The 5,892-nt window shown below is 35.4% G+C and overlaps 1 long non-coding RNA gene across 2 annotated transcripts; it reads left to right on the top strand.

Annotated features, from left to right (window-relative positions):
* The first annotated feature begins 546 nt into the window (after positions 1–546).
* Positions 547–4,673, top strand: LOC138310412 (uncharacterized). Of its 2 annotated transcripts, none has more exons than XR_011206422.1 (3): positions 547–771; positions 2,547–2,656; positions 4,369–4,673. It is a non-coding gene; the product is annotated as an uncharacterized lncRNA (long non-coding RNA). The 2 variants fall into 2 exon arrangements; XR_011206423.1 differs by having other exon boundaries at positions 2,547–2,677.
* The last annotated feature ends 1,219 nt before the right edge of the window (positions 4,674–5,892 follow it).

The raw sequence follows: 5,892 nt of genomic DNA, 5'->3' as shown, positions 1-5,892 counted from the left end.
GGTGGGATCGGATGGTGTTAGGGTGAAATCAGTGTGGGATCGGATGGTGTTTAGGGTGAAATTGTGGTGGGATCAGGTGATGTTAGGGTGAAATCATGGTGGGATCGGATGGTGTTTGGGTGAAATTGTGGTGGGATCAGGTGATGTTAGGGTGAAATCATGGTGGGATCGGATGGTGTTTGGGTGAAATTGAGGTGGGATCAGACGGTGTTAGGGTGAAATCAGTGTGGGATCGGATGGTGTTTAGGGTGAAATCGTGGTGAGATCGGATGATGATATGGTAAAATTGTGGTGGGATCAGATGGTGTTAGGATGAAATCATGGTGAGATCGGATGATGATATGGTAAAATCGTGGTGGCATTGAATGATGCTAAGGTGAAATCGTGGTGGTATATAGACGGTGTTTAGGGTTGGATCAATGGTGTTTGGGTAAAAAACCATGATGGGATCTTAGTGGAATCCTACACTTTTTCTCCCTTTTGTATATAAAATTTATTGTTTCTGTAATGCAGCCTTTGAATATCATTTTCTCTATTTTTATTTTTAAGGAAAATTGAAGAAGACTTGAAGGAGGAGGACACTAAAATAGAAGTCCTTGCCAAAAAGACCAAGCTCAACGAGAATGTTTGTATCCGATGCTGCCAGACGTTTGGACTCATCTTCAACCGGAAACAAACGTGTACTCAATGTCACCTAAACATCTGTAAATCGTGCTGCTCCCGTGACCTGGAGAAGGGAGGATTCGTCTGTAACGTGTGTGTTAAAGAACAGTAATTCTGAAACTTGATTTTTTCTTTTACGTCAAGTGCAAAATAAATGACCGGTTTATAACTTATACAAATCACTCTCGATGGAAAACATGAGGGGTCTAAGAGTCAGAGGAAGTCGGAGCACCCGGGGAAAAATTCTACCATGATCTGCCAAATGACCCTTGACCTTTACATGCTCATGCTAGAGATCAATACCCCGATGAAAAGAGAGTGGCTTAACCACGTCACATGACCATCAGTAAGTCTTCTAGCTGTTCTACAAGAACTCTCAGAGGGACCTTGAAGCCTTCCATATTGTCTGATCCATATCAGTCTTCATAAAAAGTCTTTTCTCTACTTATTCTTGCCTTCCTTCTGACTTGGAATATTTGATTAATTTTAGAAAAGTACAATTTTAGCTAGTCTGCATAGCAGAAACAAACTTTAAATGTCAAAATCACGTTTTACCAACTGTCAGCCATATTGTTTCCCAATTGATCCAGAAATACAATGTGCATGTACACAGACTGGGACCAAGGAAAACCTATAGATTTAGTTTAAAGAAGAACTCTCCAGTAGTTTCTGATAAGCAGTGATAACAAACTTGTTTAGGTCACCTGAGAAGAAGTCTCAAGTGACCTATTCTAATCGCCTTTTGTCCGTCGTGTGTCGTCCGTCGTTCGTCGTATGTCCGTAAACAATTTACATTTTCGACTTCTTCTCCAAAACTGCTGAAGCAATTTCAATGAAATTTTGTACAAACGTCCTAAGGCATAAGGACAATCAAACTTGTGATTTATATGGTCCCCAACCCCCAAATTTTCCATGACCGATCCCCAGGGGCCTTAGGGGCGGGGCTAAAACGGGTCAAATAGGCTAAAACTTCAAAAATCTTCTTCTGAAATTCTGGAACTGGTAGAATCAAATACTCTGCATAGATGGAAAGGTCTTAAAGTCCTTTACAAAAATTGTGAATAATATGACCCTGGGGTCTCATGTTTCCCCTTGGCCTGGGGAGGGGGTCAAGTTTACTTTAGTTTATATAGGAAAAACACATTTATGAGCATTATTTGCCTATTTTTCAACGGAAATTAGTCAAACTGGGTTAGAATTATTAGCCTGAGATAGCATTTTAACATCATATCCATATTGGTCATGGCCGACCCCCAGGGGCCAGGGGCCAAAGGGGTCAAAATGGTAATTTCAAAAATCTTCTTTTTGAATTCACAGATTTGATGGAACCAGATACACTTGATAGATTGGAAGGTCTTAAGGCCCTTTACAAAAATTTGTGAATTTCATGGCCCTGGGATCTCAGATTTTCCCCTGGGGAGCGGGTCAAATTTACTATAGTTTATATAGGAAAAACACATTTAGGAACATTATTTGCTTAGTTTTCATAGGAAATTAGTCAATCTGGGTTAGAATTATTAGCCTGAGATAGCATTTAACATCATATCCATATTGGTCCTGGCTGACCCCCAGGGGCCAGAGGGGTGGGGCCAAAAGGGGTCAAAATGGATAACATTTCAAAAATCTTTCTTCTGAATTCACAGATTTGATGGAACCAAATAATCTTCATAGATTAAAAAGTCAAATTTATAAAATCACTGACTGACTTCAAGGGCCTGATGGGCCAATATATATTTATAGTGTTTATATGCATGACTTTGTTTCATTCTGTGTCTGAACTCAGGTGACCGCTAAGGTCCATGGGCCTCTTGTTTAAAATCCAAGATGGCTGTCTGTCAGCCATGTTGTTTTCATTATTGTTAATTTGTTTGTTTCTGTTTCAGTGAGCTGAAGTTGAAGTCCTGTGACTGGTTCTATAACAATGTCAGCCGACGGTTCAAGCGTTTTGGGAGTGTCAAAGTGGTTCGGACGTTATACAAACAGCGAGGAGATTGTAAGTCACGACGATTTCACTGTAAGTCGATTTATAATTTCAGGTTCTGGCATGTGTCATGTGTATACTGCTGGCATCGTGTGTATAGCCATGACATCATGTATATAGCACTGACATGGTGTATATAGCCCTGGCATGGTGTATATAGCCCTGTCATCGTGTATATAGCCCTGGCATGGTGTATATAGCCCTGGCATGGTGTGTATAGCCCTGACATGGTGTATATAGCCCTGGCATCATGTGTCGTCCTGCATGGAAGATGACCTTGACCTTTAACCTTGGCCTATTGTAGTGTCCATTAAAGCTATCCATATATTGACTGTCAACCAATTTATTTTCATGGCCTTAACTTTTATTTTAGGTTTCATACCAATCGCCTAGCCAAACATAGCTGCGCCTTCTACCACTGCGCCACATCCACATCGTTTCATACCTGTCATCCTCTTTTCCATAGGAATTTTTAAATTTTGAAATTTTCATTTAGAAACATTCTACCAAAAATTACATAATTCTCATAATAATTATTGCATAAATACCCATATATAAAAAATATTTAATATTATATAACAAAAAGATCTGTAGAGACCACTTTTTATACCAAAATTTATAAAAAGAAACCTGTCTATAGAGACCACCTGTATATAACAAACATTTTTCTATAGTATAACAATCATTTGTCTATCCAGCTAAAGAGATATTCTGACTAGTATTAACCAGGGTTATACTTCAATAATTCAAATATAATAATTCACTTATTAATTTGAGATAATTCTTGTTGATAAAATAACTTTCACTTTCTTCTGTAAAATAATCTTATAAGTTATAAACCATAAAAAAACAACTTTTAAGTTATGATTTATGAAACCGACTCCCAAAGCGCCTACCACTTAAAGAAACAAGTTGGTGTATTTTATCACAGAAACATTATGGTTTAGATTTTTTAGAAAGCATATGTTAGTCCGTCAATATTTTTTTTATTTCAGCTTCAAATGAAAAGTAATAGTACAATGATTATGACAATTGTTCAGTTTTGCATTTTGCTAAATAAAGTGATGTTGGGGTTGTCTCCCTTTAGTTAAGTACTATTATTATTTTCTTGGTGTTGTATACTCATATTGTTTTATTTGTTTTATTGTTTACTAAGAAGTTTGTATACTCATGCATATCATGTAATGATCAAAACGCAGAATGTTTTAATACTGGTATTACATAAATTTGAATTAAAAAAAAAATTAATTAAATCACAGTGAAGCAATTATTGGCATATCCAAAAATCCTTTTAATGTGATTATGATACGGATAAAGTGGTGTTTTTGAAATTAATAAAAAGTACAAAGTGAATGAAAGTAAAAAGTAGAGCAATTGTGATCCACGTTGAAACTTAAATCTATTTTGATGACTTATTGATGAACATTTTATGAAATATCCATATTGTTGTTTGTAGTTCAGTGGAATTCTGTAAGACACTTGATAATTATAAATGTCCATTTTGTCGTTTAGCAGAAGATTCTAAATCATTATAAATGTCTATGTTGTTGTTTGTTGTTTAACAGAAAGAAGACTCTAAATTATTGTAAATGTCTATATTGTTGTTTGTTGTTTAACAGAAAGAAGACTCTAAATTATTGTAAATGTCTATATTGTTGTTTGTTGTTTAACAGAAAGAAGACTCTAAATTATTGTAAATGTCTATATCGTTGTTTATTATACAGCGGACAATGAGAGCGACAGTGGATATGATCCCTCCCTGTACTCGTCCTTTAAGAGTGCCTCTCTCCAATCTGTGGTCCGACAGCGTCCCGCCCTGGCCGGTCTGTTTCCTGACAAAACAAAAGAGAACAACAACGGTGAGTGTTTTTTTTTATTTCTGTATTTTTTCGCGAACGATACATTGAATCAGTGTCACCTCAAATGATAACGAGGAATCAGTGTCACTTGGATGTTTATTCTATCGCCATGGTTACACCTCATAATATAGTTATTTAATGAAAAGTAATGGAAGCAAGCTGAAAGCTACCCAGACAATAATAATAATTAAAAAAAGAAAACGAAAAAAAAATTAAAGTTTTTTTCCATCTATGATAATCAAAGTTGTCAGATATAAATTTTGACATTGGGGAATTTTTTTCCGAAAAGTACACATGTCTGGGGTAATCAATATAGATATAAGTGATCAACTCTTTGTTTGCTAATGGATATAGTACTATATTAATCAAATAAAATCAAACTCCATTGATATTACCATTACAAGATGTGTAATCCAGGGGAGATAACCCTTGTTTATATTTGTGAAATTTAAAACATAGTCTAGCTGTGTTGGTAATATCTGAAGTTAAATATGGCCAAGTTGATGAGAAAACTTAAATACAGAAATATTCTTGCATGTCACTTTTGCGAAAAATGGAATTAAAAGGTGAAGTATTATCTATATTTATTTTGAACTTTTCAGAAAGTTGATATCAATCTTTTAAACCTGATTTATGATTTTGTAAATTATAGAGGTACTAAAATACCTTGAATTTGAAGATTCATGTTAATTAAGATGTATGTTAATTAAGATGCATGTTAATTAAGATGCATGTTAATTAAGATGTATGTTAATTAAGATGCATGTTAATTAAGATGTATGTTAATTAAGATGCATGTTAATTAAGATGCATGTTAATTAAGATGCATGTTAATTAAGATGCATGTGTTAAATAGATTACTGAAGTGGTAGCTCTAATGACTATGGAATTGATTTAAACCTTGACAGGATAACATAACTTTACAGTGAAACCTGTCTATAAAGGCCACCCAAGGCACCAAGAAAAATGGTCTTTATAGCCAGGTGGTCTTTATTGACAGGGGGAATTATGTATTGAAATTGGTGACCCAAAGAAAGTGGTCTTATTAAGAAGGTGATCTTTATACAGAGGTGGTCACTAAGGCAGGTTTTACTGTATATATGTTATATTTTGATTTACTGTTAGTTGTTCATCTGTGATATATCTTGTATTGATACCTTTGTGTGTATCTGTAGTAAATTAATAGTATATATATATTCTCAATATGAAAATTTGCGGTTGAAAAAAAATCTATTTTTCCTAATTTGAATGGACAGAAAATTATACAAAATGCCTCGATAATGCACTAGCCTGGAGGCCCTACCCATAATTCCTAGCGGTGGGTTAGGGCCTGGTACACGTCCGATAATGGCGGCCCACATCACCGTAAACAACATGGCGGACAGCAGT

Source organism: Argopecten irradians, chromosome 16, assembly GCF_041381155.1.
Source record: "Argopecten irradians isolate NY chromosome 16, Ai_NY, whole genome shotgun sequence".
Taxonomy (NCBI): domain Eukaryota; kingdom Metazoa; phylum Mollusca; class Bivalvia; order Pectinida; family Pectinidae; genus Argopecten; species Argopecten irradians.
This window is presented reverse-complemented; position numbering and strand designations above follow the sequence as displayed.